The following is a 23,377-nucleotide window of genomic DNA, read 5'->3' as shown; positions in this document are numbered from 1 at the left end:
ATATTTCACAGCACAAATTCATGTCAGTATAGCTTGAAAACGATATTGAATAAGGTAATTATACACTTATGCAATAAATTTAAAGACACCAGACACCAAAATAGACAATAATAGAATTATTTCCATGAACTTGAACAAACTTAAACAACCACGAAAGTGCTTTTTTCGAATCACCAACTGCTTTTTTCTGATTATAAACTCAATCACGCGGACAAACAGCGTGCTGCTGGGTTGTCTATCATCGTTATTATAGTAGTTCAACGGCCAGTCGCCACCGAAGAATGACGAATGCTCGATTCAACATATCAGAAAACGCGATATTCAACTGTTTGACTGAAGTTAACGTATTTCTTTACTTGTACAAGACTCGAACCTCACGATTTTAGAATGACGCATTCAGTTATAAGCAGTGTGCGAAATTAACGTCGGTCCGACGGTCCGAGACCGACAGATTTCTCGTCGGGCCGAAGGTTTTTGGCAACATGTCGGTCCTTATGACCGACTGAAATTTGGAATAAATGATGAAAATTTCTCCGTCAAGACCTGTAACAGATGCAGATGATGACTGACTCTGAATCATGCGATTCAGACTTGAATGTCATGCACCTATCAATGTTTTCCACCGTGGGAGTGCGGGGCAACAGGGGATATTGATCGCACTTCGTGTCCTGGTAGTGGGGAATTTGATCTCTATGGTACACCAGACCGGGGGTGGTGGAGTTGACAATGTCGCAACATAGTAATTTTTTGTCTTGCGACTTTTTACATTTACAAAAAGTCTAACCCCTCCGATCGACGCGCATAGCACGGTGCAACTGATTACATTCAGATCAGTATGAATTACGTCCGTGCATGCAGATTCTAGCAATGATGGAATGGATTGATTTTGGTGCAACAATGTGACACAATATTATAATAATACTCGTCTAGAGAGTGTAACCCTGGTAATGTTAGCATATCTGTGTCATATGATAACAACACCCAGTACTACTTCACTAGTTCCACACTTTAAGTGTTCGGAATTTACATGTACACAAATGTACATAATACAGCCCTTCGTTTTATCAAACTGACTCTATTTTCTTTGCTTTGATTTTTCATTGAAGCGTTAAAAACATAAACGGTTCACAGAAGAGTTTAAGACAAAAACCTACTACGAGAACAGTGCTGTTGACTAAACATATTTGGTTTTGAACATGGAGGTATTTGTTTACCTTAAGTTTTGAACAAGGACTAGATGTTACACGACAGCCTGCAGTCGACAGTCAAGTTCAAGTTTCGCTGCGTTTGTTTGTGGACCGCTAGAACATCTTGCTTGCTCGTTGGTCTTTAACCAAAGTTCACAAGGCCGACTGTTACCACGATATATCGTGATAACAAGTACTACATTTTATAAAACAGAGCGACCTTATCATTAACAGTTTTGTCGAGTTGCACTGTCTGTCGTGTATACTCTCAGAGGCCGAGAGTAGGGCTTCAAATTGTTTCGATGTATACCGTTTTACGACAGGCAGGCAAAACTCAGCGTCATCATGGACTGTAGGCCTAAATGTCGCAAAAAATTACGTCTTTTAAGATTTTACGGTATCATTAACTGATTGTGTCGATGGTTTTCAGCAGTATCGAGGTCTGTCAAACTTTTCAGAGTCATTTTAATAACTTTACGTCACTGTTCTTATTAATATGCAAAAATTAATTTGTCCGCATTTTTAGAAATTGAAATTGCGCATGCAAAATCGACGAAAACAAATCTTAGTAGGCGACTGCTCGTGTAACAATGAATAATAAAAGGCATATTCAGGACTCAGAGTACAACCTGCAAAAACGGCCATGTGTGCAACATTGATAAAATTTGTCCGCATTTCAAGCTGTGTGTCCGATGTCGCGCGCGTACAGCTATATTTAGGAACAAACGTGTAACCGTGAACAGCGCTATTGTACACAGCAATGTAGAGAACACCATTCCCCATAGAAAGTTACGATAGAAAAAATTTCTCGCTATCATCAGCCACATGTAGCCAGTGCATGAGCCTGTATTCCCCGGCCCCTGGGTGTTTGACATCATTTTATAGTCCGAGAGGGGATTTGACATGGCTAGGAAAAATGTCAAATTCTCCTGTTAGTCCCGTTGTCTCCCCCCCCCCCCCGGTGATGGAAAACATTGATAAATGTGTGCGCATGACCTTGAGGAAGATGAGGGCTGTGATCTTTTTCAGATTCCTGATCATGTAGATGAATATTTCATGATCATTCATTTACACTATTCTGCAATCTATGTGAAAAATAGTCCTTTGGAGTGAATACTTACTGACTCTATTGATAAAAGGATATGAAAAATTAAATATTACAACATTCAAAAGCATAGTATCGGTGGAGAAGTTGACTTTAATGGTCGTTAACAACTGCATTTATTGAGGACCGGCAGTTTTCTGTAAGGACCTGAAGCTTTGGCTTGGTGCAGGTCCTTATGACCTGAAGCTATTTTCTCTTAATTTTTTACATGCCTTTCACAAAAGTAATATAATTATTTCTGTTCAAGGGGCGACACGCTTCCTCCATCGATAGTAGTCGATCGCGACCTTTCACAGGTAGCTTGTAACTGCGACCTTGTTGATTTTTTCATATTCATGTTTTAATTTGTGATTTACGGCATAGAAATACCTGATGAAGAATTAGTCGATGTCGGGACCTCAAATAATACTCTAATTAATGGGTGACCATCCTTTGAAGCAGTCTCTTCTACCGCCATGCACATATTAAAGATGTCTCTTGTAAAATTTCGTGATTGACCTCTCTATTTTATATCGGTGGCGTTATTTTCTTATTTACTTCGACGATTTGAATTTCAATCGTATTTTGTGATACAATCATGTAGCGTTCAACAGTAATATTGGGTCAGTACAAACTGAGTACGCTGGGTTTTTAACGCCCAATTTGGCAATAAAGTGAATACGTTTGTCCATTGACGCACATGCATAAATTTCAGCCTTGAGACAGGAAAGTGAACATCCGCGTGGTCCGACAAACGAAACTAGCTATGAAATGGCCACGACGTCGATGGCTCCTGAAATCTTTATCACATGATAGATGTTCTAACAACTACTAAACCGCGATTTGTTATCATAAACAGTAGAGTGGGCTCCCTCTACTGTCTATAGTTGAATTGCGTTAATTTGGGCATCTTTAGAGGGGACGGTGAGAGGGTAATAGAACCAAACTCATGATCTGTGACACAATTTTGTTTACTTTACTATTTTACCATGGGTTTGGTTTGTGTTGATCTGGTTGGTTAGCCGTCCCAGGGCCTGGGAACAGTAGCTGCAGGCTTGTCAAAAACTAACTGGTGTCAACAGATTAGGGGCTACTTATCTAACCGGTACACTGTGCCAAAAGTGAAAAATCCATTGAGGATTCTTCTGTATATTGTTCTGGATACTTCAAGAATCCACCAGAATACTACAATATACATTATGTATGCCAGTGGATTCTGGTGGTCAATGGATTCTGTCGGATACGGAACAGAATCCATTGCTTAATCCATTGCAGGATTCTGCTGGATTCACGTGTTATCCATTATATATGTATTTCAGGATACTACTGGATTCTCTAATTTATAGAGAATCAAGGGACCAGTACTTTTGGCTTGATTGATTACATAATAATGGGAGGGACAGTTGCCGCATATATCCATACTTATTATTCACCAATTTTTACATAATTATCCAACACTGGCTTCGGGGGAACTGGGGTGTGGGGGTGGGTCCTCAAATAACAGTAATGCTTTGTAGCTTTTGACTCATGTATTTCTACTCATACAGGCATCACCATACAATATATATATATATAATATATATATATATATTGTGTGTGTGTGTGTGTGTGTATACGCAATGAGTACTCTTTTTACAAGTGAAGACACCAATGTAATGATGCTTTCTACAGCAAAATAGAGTACAGATTGCATCTGAAAACTATACTGCAATTTAGATACACAAATCCAAGATCACTGTAAATGATTCTTCTTTATTCCAAAGGAATGTGTAAATGTTAGTAAAATAAATAAAAGGCAATATAAAGCATTATGTAAACTACACTGATTAAAAAATACAGACAAAAAACATTCAGAACAATTTTCCTGAGACACATTCAAAGTTATCTTCAATACTGTAAAAAAAGAATTTCCATAGCCTTGATAACTCTAATATCAATTAATGCAGTCACTTTTAAATATGCCTGAGCCTAACAGGGAGAAATATGGTTCATCAGAACAATTTGATATCTTACCATTATCATCCCTATTGACCTGTATACAAAATTTTGAAGCAATCTGTTGACCTGTTTCAGAGAAATTATTTTAAACAAAAACAGGAAAATAACCCAAAATACAACAAGCAACTAAAAATCTGCTCAATTAAACCCATATGACAATTTTAAATTATAATAGAATTCATTGTTTCACGGCCTGATCTGTGAAAATAAAACCCAGTGAATCATGTGTCCCAAACAGCAAAATAGTGAAATTAAATCCTGGTGAAAATTAATGCTCTTTACAGTATGCTGTAAATTTTGGCATACGTTAAAAGATATACATGTGTAGTATTCCTAAGTTTTGTACATTTTAATTTGTGTCAATTGAGATGTGTCAGCTAATGACTGTGTAATTCACCAAATTACAAGATCAACTATGTGTACCTTTAAATATAGGAATAAAAAATCATTTCAAGAGTTTCTTGATTGAATATGAAGCACTCAAGCTATCTACACAGCAAGAAAAGGCAGACACATGCCTGTAACAGAGGATAATCATTACCTGTAACAGGCCCAGAGAAATAACCTTTTTTGCAAGACCAGTAAAAACCTGTCAAATTTTAGGGTTGTGTAAATTCTGATTCATGGTGGTACAGGATTGTATACAATGCTGTAAATTCTGACTGTATCAAGACCTATAATTGCAGCACTGAACCACCGGTGTGCGTACAGTGGTGTGTCAGCTACAGGGCCTGAAAATTTGGATGGATTTCAGTGTGTAAATTTGTTGTAAAAATTGGCAAATTTTGATGATAGAAGCAGAAAGAAATGTTATTGTTTGAACACTGAAAAATTTCAGACCCTGTTAGAGATCAGTGTTCACAGCACTGTGTACAGGTGCTGTAATTGGTAGAAATACAGCCATGTGTTTACAGTACTTGATACAGACATGTGCATCAGCCCCTGATAGAACTCCTTCTGTATTTGCTGACACAGACCTGTAACACAGTTTGTATCAGGGCCTGTGCAGGAACTGTCACAGGGGTGAATTTTTTGTAGTGTATGTTTAATTAACTCTTACTTATCACATACATGTATGTGCACTGTTAAATCGTAGCTTTTGTTCAGTTAATCAAAATCTCAAAAACTAGGAAAAATTGCTCTGAAAAACACAATATTGCATATCTCAGGACAAACTGATTACTGCTTCAATTATATTATCCTAAGAGACCTGCATTTAAAATTTCAAAGCAATCTGACAAGCAATTTCAGAGAAATTTTTGGACAAGAAATAGAAAAATACCATCAGTAACACGGTGTGGCTCACATTTGTTTCAGCATGTTTAAACACTGTAACTGCACCTTGATAAATTCTTGAGGACACAAATCCAGATACGTCAAAGTGACAAATTTCAGCAGTACTTCAAAGATGTACTTGTGAAGTATTTGTAAGTTATGCCTTGGTTATACGTAACTTTTCTTGGTGTCAACTGACCTGTGCCAGCTAATGACTTTATATTTCACTGAACTTACACACCAGCTCTGTGTACTACTTTTCAAGTAAAGCAATTAAAATTGAGAACAAATCAGTTGTTGACCAACAGAGGGATGATGGATAATTACTCAGAAAAGCTATGCATCTGTTCTGTCTCACACAATTGTCACTGAACTGTTGTTATCAGGTGGTCTCTCACTGGCTCTGCCATACTTCCTCTGCAGTATGTAGTGTCTTGAATTAGAGTCATTAAGCATTCGCTGATTGAGTGTGTCTATCCTATCAAATCGTTTAGTTTGTCAGATCGCCAAGAAGGCCTGGAGGCAATTATCCTTCCATCTGGTGGGACCTCCTCATCAGACATCAGGTCTGCAGTTACATCATTCCAGAAACCTTCTCATCTGCATTGATCACTGCACTTCTCCTCTTTAAAATCTGTAGGTAGAAATGATAAATGATGGTTATTTAAAATAATGCAAAGAGTGAGATAAATGATGGCATAATACTTAAAGTCACTGTCATAACTAACAATATGGTACATTTGAATTTTAAGATCAACTCTGGTATCATGACTTATTACTGATTTGAACATATTATGTTGCCTTCCATTCACCTATGCTTAGGACATAAGGAAATTCATGTATCATTTTAACATTGGCATCCTTGTCCAAAGACCTTTGAGCACATCAGAATGGAACTGTCAATTTACATAACCCCCAACTAAAGTAAGTTTTGCTTTGTTAAATTTTATTTGAACCCATTAGTACATTTGTACAATTATTGTGACAAAATTGTTGACTCTGTATATCTAATAGTGCTAACTATGCAAAGACCCCAACCCATACTACAAATATCCCATGATTCATTCTGATTTGCATACCAACAGAGATTCCCTAGTCAAGCCAGGCATAGCTCACATCATGACATGTGTAGAGAAAACTGTAGACTACTAAAAATAAAAATTTTGAAAAAATGCTTTGAAGGAGACTCATTGTCAATTACCATTTCAAATGATTTTTCAATATCATGCATTATTTAGAGTACATATAACATGATGGGAACTAATTTGGGATAATTGGATAAAGTAATGTCTATTTCATCTACAAATGTAACCTCATCTACTTTTCTTTTTATGTTATGCACTTGTTTTTATGAGTATTTTGTAATATTGCAACATTCAACTATAGGGCACCCAACATCTTTGAGAAATTTGAAAAATATGAAAATCCAATTATCCCAAATTAGTTCCAATCATGTTATATACATTTTATATAATTTTCAAGAAATTATATAGACAGCCATACAGAAAAGTTTGAAGTATAATAGAGATACTTGAAGCATGGACTGACTGTTGTTGAATACTGTTCAATAACTGTCAGTCCAGCCACTAAGTAAATACTAGTTCAAAACTATATCCTTGTTCCCAGCGGGTGCAACACTGAAGCTGTTTTGACTATGCAAAATGTTTTTATGAAAAAATGTATATTAAGTTACATTTTGTGAAATAAGGCAAGAGTTTTCTTGCACACAGTTGGTTGTTCCAAAAACAGTTTCGTATAATGTTAATAAAAGATAAAACTATGGTTTTTTAGCACATCGTGTAATCTGGAACATGTTATCAGAGCATAAGCTTGTTTCATCTTTCAATATTAAATTTGCAACAAACTCTTGGACATGAGTTTGTCTTGTGATATTGTTTCAAAGTTGTGTTCCCAGGCAAGGTTCATAAAATACACTTCATGGATTCCTTCAACAATATTTTGGCCAGTTAAAAGCTGTTAAAAGTGTTAAAAGCTCATCCTGAGTTTGACTATGCTATTATTGTATGTTATGTTATGTACATTTGTGTTTTGAACTCAATCTAAGAGCCCCTTAAGTTGTTTCAACACTACAGATAAAGTATGGCATAAAACTTCGCCTCAGATCGCCTCTGTATCGTTTCCGACATTGCTGTCGCCTCAGTTTGTTTATTTTCTATATCGTTTCATTACCGCCTCTGTATCAGCCTTGCATTGCTTCCGCATCGTATCAGCCTAAACATCGCCGCTGCATCGTATCAAGTCAATTTCATGGTCCCAATTGGCCACGGCATATTATTCACTCAAAAATGCAACAGCAAAGTTGCCGCCTTCGGAAATTTCGCCGCCTGGCATTGCCCATGTTTTTGAGAGTAAAGGTATACAAAACAAGTCATCGTTGATGACACAGTCCCCACTTGTTAATGGGTACTTTGATTACATGTCCTCAGAGAGGATAGAGTCCTCTTCATTAATTAGGTTTGTGATAAAAACACTTTGATACAGATGGCGCTCATAGGCCAAGAATGAGTTCCATGGTGATGAAAACATAAAACCAATGTAGGCCACCATCCTAAAGTTCATAAAATGAGTAAACTAGGAATTAATCAACAGGATGTTGCAAAACATTTTTGCATACAATTCTAACACTTAACAGATTATCACTGGTACCATATTTCATAAAGTTTGATGCAGTATTCACAACACTATGAGATCAACATCTGTATCAAGTTTCATCACATTTGACGTTGTATTAATTTGTGGCTATATCACCCAAATTAGGAAAGTTCATTACTTATGCAATTACAAATTAATTAAAATGACACTGACAAATGTCTTTTTCAATGTTAAAGCAATGTGAGCTTAACATCAGTTAACATCTGTATGAAGTTTCATGAATTTGATGCAGTACATATTTCTTGACATATATTATCAGCCTACTTATGAAACTTCAATAATTGACATGTTACTGCTACATGACGTGAAACAAATTGACGAGCATATGTATGAAATAGGTCAGTGTCCTTGTACCAACTTTGAATGATACTGGTGGAAATATGTCTCAGTTATGGCTCTGTACATTTGAAAATTGTAACAAAATCACCGCCATGCAGCGATATTTGATCTTACTGTTTAAAAAATCAACATGTATATGTATGACGTAAGTCAATGTACATGTACCAACTTTGAATAAGATCAGTTGAGACTTGCCAGAGTTATGGCTCTCGACATGAAACAACCATAACAAAATTGCTACCATGTGGCCATATTGGACCATCTCGTGAAACCAATCGACATACATATGTATAAATAAGTCAATGTCCTTGTACCAACTTTGAATAAATTTGCTTGATACATGTCTGAGTAATGGTTCAGGACATGAAAAAATCGGAAAAATGGCCACACGGCGGCCATATTGGATTGTATCATAAAACAAATCAATGTGCATATGTATGACATAGGTCAATGTCCTTGTACTAAGTTTGAATAAAATCGGTGAATAAAATTAGTTGAGACATGCCCAAGTTTTGGCTAAGGACACGAAAAAATTGTAACAAAATGGCTGCCATGCAGCCATATTGGATCATATCATGAAACAAATTGACATACATATGTAGGACATATCCTTGTACAAACTTTGAATGAAATCAGTTGAGATATGCCTGAGAGTATTATGGCTCTTTACATGAAAACATCCTAACAAAATGGCCGCAAGGCAGCCATATTGGATCATATCACATAACAAATGACATGCGTATGACATTAGTCAATCTCCTTGTACCAACTTTGAATAAAATCGGTCTAAACATGTCTGAGTTATGGCTCTGTACATGAAAACAACGTAATAAAATGGCTGCCTAGTGGTCATATTGGATCGTATCACATAACAAATTGACATAAATATGTATGATATAGGTCAATGTCCTTGTACCAACTTTGAATAAAATCGGTTGAGATATGCCTGAGTTATGCCTCTGTATATGACAAAATCGTAACAAATGGCCACACAGCAGCCATATTGGATCGTATCACAAAACAAATTGACGTGCATATCTATGACATTGGTCAATGTCCTTGTACCAACTTTGAATAAAATCGGTTGAAACATGTCTGAGTTATGGCTCTGTATATGAAAAAATTGTAATAAAATGGCCGCCTGGCGGCCATTTTGGATCCTTTTACAAAACAAATCAACGTGCATATCTATGACATTGGTCAATGTCCTTGTACCAACGTTGAATAAAATCGGTTGAAACATGTCTGAGTTATGGCTTTGTACATGAAAAAATCGTAATAAAATGGCCGCCTGGCGGCCATATTGGATTGTGATCACAAAACCAATTGACGTGCATATCTATGACATTGGTCAATGTCCTTGTACCAACTTTGAATAAAATTGGTTGAAACATGTCTGAGTTATGGCTTTGTACATGAAAAAATCGTAATAAAATGGCCGCCTGGCAGCCATATTGGATCGTATCACAAAACAAATCGACGTGCATATGTATGACATATGAAGTAATCCTTGTACCAAGTTTGAATGAAATCACTGCTTGCATCTCTGAGATATCTGCGTGAACGGACGGACGGACGCACGCACGCACGCACGGACATGACCAAACCTATAAGTCCCCCCGGACGGTGTCCGTGGGAACTAATGAAAGATCAAATACATGTGTCCGACCCCATATGTCCGACATTATCCATTCATGAAATGTTGTTTCAACACACAAAAATGGGAACAAAGTTGAAACATATTGTGATTATAATGCGCTTCTTTTACGAATTGCTTTTATTTGATATGAAGTTTGTATACCGTTTTATTTGCGAACATTTTTGTAACAAGATAGCACTCTACCAGGGACAGACATTAACGGTTGCAAGTGAAAGTTGCGTTTGGGCAACTGCAACTGAAACACCAGTACGGGTTGCCCGATGAGACAAGTGTCAAAAAATGACGTGGGACAACTTTTCCACTGACTAGAAACCCAGAAATGTGTGGTACTGTGTGCGGATGACCATTTTAAATGACTGAAATTAGTATTTTTAAGCTTAAATACATGTACGTCCTTGAAAGCGCACAAGAAAAACTGGCCGTACAAAGTAAGGAGAATTGCTAAAATAACAAGTCATTGTCAATGACATAGTCCCCACTTGTAAAAGGAGTATTAGTCTTGATGGGGCAGGGAAATTTGTTCATTAAAAAGTATCGCTGGAGTGTATAAGTTCACATCTATGGGCACATAGGTTTATGTCATTTTCCCAATTTATAACAAGAGGCATGTCTAAGTTATGGTTCTAAATCGGGAAAAAAGATCAGACCTCTAGCTGTGTTGGCCAGCCAAGAAATACATATGTGCATAATAAATGAGGTACGAGATGTGAAATCTTAAGGTCTAATATCCTATCAAAATTCAAGCTTATAGAACTTGTGGTTACTGAGTTATGCATATATATGTATAATCAAGGTCTAAGGTCATCAAGGTCACGTGACATTTTGAAAAAAATTGTATTGCTAAGTTATCCCTATATACCAAAAATCAGACCTCTAGCTCTATTGGCTCATTCAAAATTAGATATGTGCATAATGAATGAGGTACAATATGTGGCGTCATAAGCTGTCCCATCATACCATACAATAAGAAGGGTGTAGCACTTGTGGTTACTGAGCTATGGACAAATATGTATATTTGAGGTCAAAGGTCACCAAGGTCATGTGACATTTTGTCAAAAAAATTGTATTGCTAAATCATCCCTATATACCAAAAATCAGAGCTCTAGCTTGATGGGCTTGCTCAAAATTAGATATGTGCATAATTAATGAGTACAATATGTGGCGTCATAAGCTGTCCCATCATACCATATATGAAGGGTGTAGCACTTGTGGTTACTGAGTTATGGACAAATATATATATTTGAGGTCAAAGGTCACCAAGGTCACGTGACATTTTGTCAAAATATCTGAGATATCTGCGTGAACGGATGGACTCACGGACGGACTAACGGACTGACATGACCCAATCTATAAGCCAACTGGACTTCATCCGTGGGGACTAAAAACTGTGTCACTGCATCCTTTTTGCAATATGAATACGATGAGAAACTAAATTTTTATTTTTCTTGGCCTTATACATGGGAGTCTATGGACTGCCTTATACATGGGAGTCTATGGACTGCCTTATACATGGGAGTCCATGGTCTGCCTTATACACGGGAGTCTATGGAGACTGCCTTATACATAGGAGTCTATGGAGATGAAAACTAAAAAGTCCTCTAACACGGCCAAATTTGATCGCATTGTGAAACAAATCGACGTGCATCTGTATGGGGTAGGGTACTATCCTTGTGCAAAGTTTGAAAGAAATTGACCTGGGCATGTCTGAGATATCTGCGTGAACGGACGGACGCACGGACGGACGCACGCACGCACACACGGACGGACATGACCAAACCTATAAGTCCCCCCGGACGGTGTCCGTGGGGACTAATAACTGCAGTGTATCATATACTAGGTTAACACATATAGTGATGCCGCTATGAATTCTCCTAACGCTTTACACAGTGACCTTTAAACCCGATTGACGTGAATAAATTATGATGTAGAGGAAGTCCGTGACCTTTAGTCACAACACATTGATAACACTCTGATAGCGGGAACTTCCAAGTGTTTCAATAATTGCTACGCAATTCATACTATAGAGTTACACTCCGCAACCAATTATCCATCAAAAATAAAATTAATTTTAGGCAAACTATCGCACTGTGCGCATACGGTATAAATCTGAGTAGGCCTACATATGTCACGCCGCGCCAATCACTCTAAATCACGTACCCACATCGTCCAAGACGTTCAAATTCATGATTATTAACCGATCATTTACCTTCAACTAGATGTAATCTTGTCTATATTCTCAATTTCGATGACTTTTGACGAAATGACATTGACTTTTCATGCCCGATATCTCATATCCGATGTCTTTGAGTTCCGTGAATGAGGCGATGCACTAGTGAAACGATACGGAAACTATACCAAACAACCGAGTGAGCGATGTTGGATTTGGGGTTGGGCGATGCGGAAACGATACGGAAACCATAATGAGGCTAAAAAAGCGAAGCTTTGGGCGATACTCTATCTGTATGTTTCTCTAAAATAATTGCAGGGTTTACATATTTCATTGTGATCTCAAAATTTGACATTGAATAAGCTGCATAACTATCGATTACATCTGTATCTTCAAGGGAAGGTTAACAAGCGACCTAGCGGCCGATATAGCTCCGCTGTGTTTATGTAGAGAATAACTATTTTTGACACATGTTGGTGAAGAAGGTGGAAATCTTTGATAGCTCATTTCAATGGCCAGAAAAAAGAGGCTAAAATATCTGCAAAAATATACAATTGAAGATTTCATCATAATTTGAATTTTTCATCGGATCATTCCAAAGAACACGTCCACTAAAGCTATCTGACGAGAAGTTTTTAGAGAATAAAATTTTCTGACCAAAAATGGCAATAATTGTCCCCCAAAATATAAATTGCAGATTTCACCATAATTTTCAGTATATCACATATTACAATAATCCCTTGGAACCTGTATACCAAATATCAAAGCTATCCACTTGCAGTTTTTGAGAAACAAATTTTTTTAACAGAAATGGCAAAAATTGCCCCAAAATATACAAAATTGCAGATTTCATCATAATGTCAAAATATCAAATTTAGTTAATCTGTAGGAACCTGCATATCGAATTTCAAAGCTATCAGACCAGTACTTTTTGAGAAATACATTTTTCGACCAAAAATGGCAAAAATTACCCATAAATAACAAAATTGCAGATTTCATCATAATTTCAATAAATACCATTAAGTTCATCGGTAGGAACCTGTATAACAAATTGCAAAGCTAAGTTACCCTAAGTAAACTGCACATCAAATTTCAAAGCAATCCGACGATCGGTTTCAGAGAAGATGACTTTTTACCAAAAACAGGAAAAATTGCCCCAAAAATACAATTATGGAAATTTCACCACAATTTGAACAACCTTGACTGGGTTACCTCCAGGAACCTCTATACCAAGTTTCAAATTAATCTGACTTGAAGTTTCAGAGAAGAAGATTTCTTGACCAAAAACAGGAAAATTGCCCCAAAAATACAATTATGCAAATTTCACCACAATTTGAACAAACTTGAGTGAGGTCACTCTATGAACCTCCATACCAAATTTCAAAGAAATCTGACTTGCGGTTTCAGAGAAGAAGACCATTGTTGACGGACGGACGACGACAGACAATCAGTCTATCGGATAAGCTCCGCGTCTCTGACAGCGGAGCTAAAAAGGCAGATTTTGTCGCTTAAAGCTGTTAGGTGCTCTGCAAATGTATAACCAAATATCAAAGCTCAACTAAGTAAAATTGATTTTACTTGTGTCATGATGGTTCTACCATGTACTATAATTCACCAACACTGGTGCTTTGGTTACCTTGTCCTTCAAAGTTCACTGGTTTAGACTAAAAAATTATCAGTGCAGACTTTGTAGTACATACCTCTCTTATTCTCCTGTTGTTGGCATGCCTTTTTGTGTAACTCTGTCTTTCCTTGGGACACTACCCTTTCCCTACTTTTTCAGTGCCTAATAAACATCTCCAAGGGGCCTGCAACTTGCAAGGATATAAATAAAAGAGTTAAAAATCTTACTGTGAAAAATCAAAATATCTGAAACACAGATGATGAATCATCATATTTCATGTGACAATAATGACAATGAATAATCATATTAATCTGACTATCAATTGGTATTCACATTTGAATCAGACAATAGCAGTCCCATGGCCTACAAAGGCTTGACATCATCGGATTCCCACTGCACTAAACATGGATGAAAGATTGACTCTTTTTACATCCATGGTTATACAATAATACAAAATGTTCATGTTGAAAATAAGACCACATTTCATTTGATACAGAAATTGCATTAATTTAGAAAGTTGGAAATCATTAATGAAGTGATGCAAAATAAAATGACATACCATGTTTAGGTAAGATCAGAATTATTCTCATGTTTACTTTAAGGCAGATGAGTTGCAACTTTTGACATTATTTTTATGATTTTTATATTTAAATTAAAATCAGTTCATAGCAAATTTCTACATAACTCAGAGATGTTTACTCTAGTATAATTATCCACAGAGTTGGACTGCATGAGGAGATTCTTGTAAGACAAATAATAAATGGGTGCCGCACCCAAATATGGCTGCCTACATGCAACTACATGATAAACAGCGTAAATGGTGGATGTACACATTTAAATCTTTACAAATACAACATGGTGCAACCCACTGAAAGGAAGGGAAAGGGATTCACTCCACTTAGAGGAAAAATTCTTGTTTTCACCTATTATGGCAAGATTTTGAAAATTGCGGGAAATTTAAAATTAACAAAGATGTGCTCAATTTCTTGTCTATTCTGCCACAAGCAAATGCTGTTGAGGCAAAGTTAATGACTATATCGTTCAATTTGTAGATTGCAATGAATATCTGAAGAAATTGAAGGTACTTTGAGGTTGGACAAATTTCACAGTGTTGCAGCTCACGGCCTTTTAAAGCCCCAATAGCAGTATCTTTAAGCATTATTTTATGCGCTAACCCTTTTCCTGCCAAGTCCATATTTCACCATCAGGTCAAGATGGTTAAAGGGGAAGTTCACCAAGGATGATTTTTACATATGTGCTAGCTTTGTGGTCACTTACCCCTGAAAATCTATTTTTGCCATTTATAACTCACAAGATTTTTTACAAAAACCGATAGAAATAGTACAGGAAGTTATCCATGTAATTTGAATCATGGGAAAAAAGCGCCAAGCTTTGAGCTTGCATAACGTGATATGGAAGGGACCATTTTCTCATGGGTATGGCATTGTCCACTCACCCATGCTTAAACCACAGGCTGTGCGTATTTACATTACTTTTGTTTATACTGAGTATCCTTGCATAAACGATTATTCACTTATAATAAACTGTCCACTGTCAGATTTTGTGTTGCTGTTTACTACTGTGTTACTGTGAGTGGACAATGTGGCGGCCATACCCGTCCAAGCTCCAAGTTTGGAGCTTTTTTCCCATGATTCAAATTACATGGGCAACTTCCTGTACTATTTCTATCGGTTTTTGTAAAAAATCTTGCAAGTTATAAATGGTGAAAATAGTTTTTCCTGGGTAAATGACCACAGAGCTACAACATATGTAAAAATCATCCTTGGTGAACTTCCCCTTTAAAATTAATGAAACACAACATATTCCATATGGTGTATTTTAACATAATATTGTACATTTGAAGGCTGTAGAAAACATAAATATTGTGAGCTTGATTTTTTTGGACTAAAGATGCTATAACAGGCCAAGCCAAGCAGGTGAAAAAACGCCATGTTTGGGCTCAATACCGCGTTTTACTGACTTGGCTGATTGGGAAGTAATAGTCTTAATACTGTCTGGCAGGAAAAGGGTTAACTTTCAAGTTGAAATAAGTTTGTGAGAGTGTATAAGGTGGTGCGTAAGAAGCTGGGTAGAAAGGACTGATGTAGGGTAGAGCTGTGTGCATGTGACATGGCTAATGAATGTAAACAAGACAAAATAGACTGTGCATAATGGCGATAGGCTAGTTGCGACTTGGATTTTTAATGCCAGTAGTTGATGCACCCCTGTTTTAGACAAAGATGATGGGGCATGCCCTCAAATTGAAGTGTCTGCAACGTCTACCACCCATACAAAGGTTGAACACTACAAGGCAAGCATCCATGTAGGGCCAGCTATGATCATTTTGAACAGCAATATTTTAGGTCGGACATATCTGATTTTCCAGAGAAACAGCGCTATGTAAAACCCTTAGGTCAGAACCAATGATCATTAATTTCCAAATACATACAAGTTAACAGTATGTTTAAGAGTTGATATATACTTTATTTAAAGCTCCATAAGCTGTATCTTTTGGCTATTTTTTCAGAACTTTTGTTTTGTGGTTTTCCTACACTTTCTGCATTGAATCCCTAATTCGTAATTTAATGCCAAGTATTTAGCATATCAACACAACCTAAATGAGTATAATCTACGAAATTACGGTATTGTTGAAAATTGCATTCAAGCCTGGACTAGAATTCATTTGTAAACAATAAACAATGATCACTACACACATACAAGCTGTGTTGACAAAAAGAATACTTGAAATTTCAGCATGACAAACTTTTTAGGATTAGACACAGTAGTTGATATACAGAAGCAGAACACTGAAAAACTTGCAACAAGTTACAGCTTATGTCCCTTTAAATCCCTCGTTGACAGAATATAGTATTTTCCACAGAAGATTCAAGGGTTTTACATGTGTGTTGATGTCCCCCGAATTTCTAAAATGGTCCCCTTGGGACAGGAGTAGGGCTTTACAGTGACCCCCTGTTTTGACATCCCAGATTGAACACTGACAGAGGTGAATGTTTTCACCTGTGACGTTGCATGTTCTGTTCCTTAGGAATATTACCAAAATCAAATGACTGTTAAAATTTGAATTTACTCATCATATGTTTCACAAATGTATGGTTTCCTACTGCAGTAAAAGCCAACATCCTTCAGAGCTGAAGTAAGTTTGTGAAAATACAGTAATTTTGGTGTATGTGCAATTTTGCACAAGGTAAAGATTGTGCTGTGATTAAATATTTGCCCAAACATGCAAACACTGAAGATACTGTGCATACCTGCACTGAAATCTTCACATAAAGTGCACAGAGTAGTCTAATGTATAATGCAGAGCGCTGAATGATTTCAACTTAGACATTGTATGTTCTATGTCCTTAGTAATATTACCTATTTTTGAAAATGGGGAATTACGAGGTGTAAGTCTTCCTAAAAGTTTATTTTCTAGAATCGATTTTCATTCTAACATTACTCAAACCTAGCAGCCGATATAGCTCCGCTGTGTAACTAAGGGATACTGTCGCATACACTTCGTAGGTATACCAGACGGCCATACAATGGCTACTGAACGCGTGCGTGACTACGGAGATCGACCATGTTTAGAAATAAAAAATGTTGGGTTTTTTCAAGAAAATGAGGCTAAAAAGGGGCTAATCCGAGTAAAAAGATACCTTAGTGTCACTTACTTGTCTTTATTTCGAAATTTTACGTAACAAAATGAAGAAATGGCCATCGTAAAATTGCCACAGCGTGAGCTCTGAGCACTGACCTCGAAAGACGCAATTTGACCTCCAGCTGTTTTATGACCTTACCCATAAATCATCGGGTGTCGCTGCTGAGTCTGCGCAGCTAGACAAATGAAATGTTCCGGGTATTTTTCGCTATGAAATTGCCTTTCGAATGGTACCATTTTCGTAATAATAATAATAATAATAATAATCTTTATTACCCTTAATCATAATAATATTGCAATTCAATGATGAATGTACATCTGAGTTGTGCTGTGATAAAGGGTAAATGGAAACGGAAAATAGCAAATGCTAGTCTAGTCCGTTCCCAAAGCCATTTGATGTTAAAGCAAGGAAACAAAGAAGAAAAAAAAAAAAAAAAAAAAAAAATTCTGCAAATTCTGACTAAATCTTGTGAAAATCTCAATTTGAAAACTTTTTGAGCACATTTTGGACATTTCTAAACATTTTAACCAGGGGAAAATTACATTGATATGTTCACTGATACCTCGCTATTCATTAAATTTGAAATAAATGTAGATGAATCAGAGACTCAATAGCGATTCATGGTTTTTTTGGTGAGAGTGCCGCTGAACGTATCGCTAGCGACCGCGCGAACTTTGAGTCTTGTTCACGTCATCTGTAACTATGGACGCTACCCGACACTTGGCACTTGATCTTTCCGGCTAGGCTTGACTGGGGGAAATATCAGTGAGATTTTGTCAAGATTTTCATAGAATGGTAAGTTTGTTGATATTTTTCTCAATAAATATTATATTTTTCTTGTAAGGAAGATATTTCTAGTATAACTTATTGAGGTCACTATAACAATAATTGTGAACGGCTGTGATTTTTTGCTCTGAGCTGGAGACTGTAACTTAAAGCATCATGTTGGATGAGAAGTAATACTATTATTTTGAAATGATTTGGTTTTTGAAGCAACAAATTCAGGTAAACGTCAAACTTTTTAGTAAAGTACATGTCCATTACTCCCCACTAAATTTTTCATTCAAGTTTATTGCTGATTGTCTGGGTTTAATCTGCTGAACAGCAGCTGCCATGGGCCAGGTGCCCATGCAGGGGAAACCTATGCCCAATTTTTCAATTTAAAAAAAATTAAGTTCTGTCTTTCTGGTTGACACCGGCCTTAGTTTTGCTTGCTCATCTGATGTCAACTCTTTGTTCAATTTTTCATATTTACACAGATATGCAGATAAAAATGGACAGTGAAATTGATCTAAATGTTGCCACACTTGTGTACTTGGTTTGTAAAGTTGTTCATAAACTTGCCTCAGAAGTTGCACTGACTTGTGAAAATGGAAGAGCTTTTATGGACCCATAATAAACACACACCAGCAGGGAGTACACTTTGCAGTGCACTTCACATACACAGAATCATATTACATTCCTGGAAACTGCTGCTCTGAGTTACATTGTATCACAGCTGTGTCAAAGTCTTGTTCTCATATGACTTTTGTTGCCTTTGCATTGTATGAAGTTCTTTGGCAAAAAATCATGATCCACAGGAAAAGAGCTGAGGTGTACATACGCCAGAAGCAGTACGCGAGTTGTCAAAATGTACAGTGAGAGGTCAGGAAATATCATGTGTCTGTTGTTTGCTGCAACTCAACTAACATACTGACCTTTAGTAAATTTACAAGCAACTTTACAAACCAATTACACAAGTGTGATAACATTTAGATCAATTTCACTCTCCATTCTAGAGGCCGAGGCTTAACTTCAGAAGTTTAGCTCTGTCAAATTTTTGTCCTAGATCTCACCAGAATTCAGGAAACATCATGGCAAACTTTAATATAAATAAAGAAAATATAGCAATAATATGGTTTAATTTCATTTTCATTGCAGATGGAAAAAAATCCCAAACGGAATTTTTCTTCTTCTGTCGATGGACTCGATGGTAGCAGGAAGTCTTGTAACTTGTAACTTGTCAGTAACTTGTCTTGTAATCTTTGAAGTTGCACTGTTGCCATGGAAACCAGTCGTTTTGAATAAATTTACAAGCCACTTTAATTAATGTGTACAGTTTCCTTAAAAACATTGACCGCCAAAATTTCATGGTGATATGACATTGAGAACCAAAACTATGTTGGTTTTGCATATTTAATTAGGGGCGGATCTGATTTTTTCAAGATTATAAACCAAAAATAGCAATATTTTAATGTTTATGACCCAATTTTTTCTACATCAAAGCAAATATATCAAATCATTATACTATAAATACATTAGAAAGTTGTTATATTTTCTAAATGTACCTAAATAACTTCATTATGTATTGATTTTTAGTATTAATCCACCTTTGAAACTTGCAATTTGTCTGAAAATAACTACTTTGAGCCTACTTCGGTCAGAATTTTGGTAAAAATTGCCATTTTTAACCCCATTTTTCCAGAACAGAGACCAAGCTATAGTGTCAAAAACACTTTTTCTCTGTAAACATATTCCTTTTTTCCTCAAAGGACTATATAATTTGTTTTGGAAGTACAAATTATTGAAAAAATATAATTCCAAATTTTGGAATTTATTCAATATTTCATATTTTTTCACCTATGACGGATGATGTAGGCTTTTTGAGCAACCTTTAGAGGCTCATAACTTCTGAACCGATAAAGCAATTTTCATCAGGTTTTCAATTTTATCCATCCCTTGCATAGTTCTTGCTGTTAAGAATATTTATTGCAATTCTGATTTTAAAATTTTGGTCTGGTATCCAATTCCTTGCAAGCTCTATTTTGGAGGCCAAAAGAGTACGCGACAGCTTTGAAAAGAAATGAATTTTTATGTATAAAAATGTGAAAGAACCTTGAGGCTCCCACCTCAATATCAAAACATTTATGTTACAATATATTTTGGTCTCGACAAGTTTATCCAGCAAAATCGCTGTAGTGAATATCGCCATGCATTCTGATCATTTTGGATAAAATTAGCATATTTTTAATGCAAATTCACGTACTTGTCACATTTTTAAGGTGTCAGAGATTCAGAGATTTTTTGTAATTGATATATTTACCAGCAACGCGGCTCAGAGCAAAGAAACAGGAGCTGTTTCCAGACCGGTGGGTGGAGAGACGGTGATTCACTTCACATTGTATCTATGAGGAAACCATTAAATCTTATTTTTCAATACAGAACTAGCCACATCTGTGTATTTATAGATGCTTGATTATTGATATTAATGTACTTAATTAGACTGAGCTGGTTACTAGTGAATGTTGGTGCAAGAAATTTGATTTTTCGAATAGTACCGGATGGTGAGAATAGCGTTTGACAGCAGATGTGAACAACAAATATGCTATTGGACTTTCACCCAAGTGATTACATGTTTCTAAAGGTTTAGGGTATTCTTTGAAAGTTCAGAGGTCAAATAAGAAATTTTACGCCAATTATTAATAAAACATCAAATAAGACTGTGACACAAAGGACAAATGAAAGTTGGGGGCAATCTTTTTTTTGAAAACACTTTTGAAGGGTGATTATTCTATATTTTCGAAACACCAACCCTAACATCCCCCCCCCCCCCGTAATTTCTGTACAGTCCCTCGCCACGAAAAGGTTACATTAGCATGAAGTTGCCTGGGAATTAGATGTTCATTGTTTATTGAAATTTTATCAGCAATATCGATGATTTAAACAACACAAACGTTAGACATTTTTGCAAGATAAAGACATTGCTGAACACGTTTATACGAGAAGGAGTAGACGTATGTAAGAAAAGACACTTGGGCTGGTTACATATGGCTGGTTAAGAATAAGACAAAGAGGACAAGTTAACTATACATACCTGTACCTGGTATACTGTACACGACCTCCGTCCAGCTGATGCAGGACTCAGCAGCGATCGAGGGGGTCGACCTTTCGCTTGTGCGAAAAGAGTTGCCCTCTTCCGTCCAAATTGCTAAAATGGGTTGTCGAGTTTCGTCCCGATTGAACGGAGAATAAACTTGCTGCTTGTCGAACCGTTGAGCTTCTGGTAGTAGCTCTAAACGTAACTAAGTTCATGACATCGACACGATTGACGACTCTCCAGTTGTACTAGATTAAAACGTACAGCGTAGTCGTCGAAATGGTCCAGGATTTCAAGGGTAGACTGTAGACATTCCTAAACACGGGCGGGACATGTCAGTAAACGCTAAAAGATGAACGACTGGAGATTTTGATCATTGTTGGCGGTACGTGCAAGCGACGCCACGCCAACACCACACTGGGTCTTCAGATTGACCTTTGACCAATATGGCTTACGGCTCCTTAGGTTTTCAAATATTCACGAAACGAACTGCGAAGAATTTGATGATAACTATCATTTTTTACTCAATCTTGAAGAAAATGTTATTTTTTCGCTCTCGTTAGACAAGAATATTGCTAACTTAGCCCCATCTTCGTCTTACACCAGATAAATGTACAAACTCAAGGGCAGCAGGCTAGAGGGTCAAGTTTTGCCGTGCTATCAGACTGCGAGGTCTTTTTCAAAATAGTGAAAAATGGCAGCAATTAGGCCTAATTAAAACTTTGGGTAAGGCCTGCAATCGTGTGTCAGTCATACTACGAGGTACCAAAACGACTGAAGACAGTATTTCCGAACCAAAAAAACGGGGGTGTCAAAAGTTGATTAATAAAATATTCATGGTCGTTGCTCACTGTTGATTAGCCTAATTCGTGGAAAGTATCGTGTCTCCCGACTTTGATTCAACATACCCTCTCTTTCTTTCTTTTTTTTTGTCGATCGATAAAAGTATTTTAATCTTTAATATTCCATCATTTGTAACCGATGTCATATCCAAACCTACTGTATTTAGTTTCTGACGAAAATACAAGGACATGTCCAATGCGCCAACGTGGTGCAATATGTTTTGAGACATTGAAGAAATATTGTAGTTCGGTCGCGCTCAACCAGGTTGCTCCAGAAGTAAGGATGTCACAACAAGGTCTAGGCGAATAGATAACGAATCAGTTGAATAAAACACGGTTTTTAGTTGGATATCGTATCTGTTTCAATTTCTGAATAAGCTTTGGAATCAGCCTGGTATAATAACTATCAACCTGTAGGCACACCCCCCCCCCCCCCCCCCCCCATGACGGGAAAAGCGAAATATAAGCACTTTTTTATGCAATTCATCATCATCGGGTCACGGTCGCGATTTCACATGCGGAACTGAGCTCGGTGTTCACCACAACTTGATATGGGATTTGATGGAGCTTGGAGGTACCGGTGTATGAGTTAGGTAGTCAGAATAACAATAAATCACAAAAGATTTATGCATCAAAATGTACAGATTAATGTGACTGAACTATCTTATGATTTGTTTGCTGATTGACGTTTGGGGCAAGGCGGCGAAAGTCCAAGGCCAAAAGAAGAAGTACGCAGTCGAATCACATATTTTGTAAGAAATAACCACCGGTTTCCATAGGTACTGTGCTCAATCCGGCCCTGACTTATGCTCCCGTCCTGTTTCCAAGAATAAGTTTCTGCGTTGCTAAGCAATGTCGCTAAACAACCTTGACTCACCCCCGAGCCGATTTTTGATGTCGTTGATGCCCCTGGTGAATGTTAATGAGAGTGTATTGGCAATATTCGAAAACACACCGGTACAAAATGTAATGCAGCTCTCCTATAGTTATGTGTCAATTAATCAATTTTC

The 23,377-nt window shown here is 36.9% G+C and overlaps 1 long non-coding RNA gene across 1 annotated transcript; it reads right to left on the bottom strand.

Annotated features, from left to right (window-relative positions):
• Positions 1-4,003: 4,003 nt before the first annotated feature.
• LOC139133835 (uncharacterized) lies at positions 4,004-21,964 on the bottom strand. Its single transcript, XR_011552658.1, has 3 exons — positions 21,523-21,964; positions 14,084-14,191; positions 4,004-6,178 (listed from the first exon to the last, which is right to left on the bottom strand). It is a non-coding gene; the product is annotated as an uncharacterized lncRNA (long non-coding RNA).
• Positions 21,965-23,377: the final 1,413 nt, after the last annotated feature.

Source organism: Ptychodera flava, chromosome 1, assembly GCF_041260155.1.
Source record: "Ptychodera flava strain L36383 chromosome 1, AS_Pfla_20210202, whole genome shotgun sequence".
Lineage (NCBI taxonomy): Eukaryota > Metazoa > Hemichordata > Enteropneusta > Ptychoderidae > Ptychodera > Ptychodera flava.
This window is presented reverse-complemented; position numbering and strand designations above follow the sequence as displayed.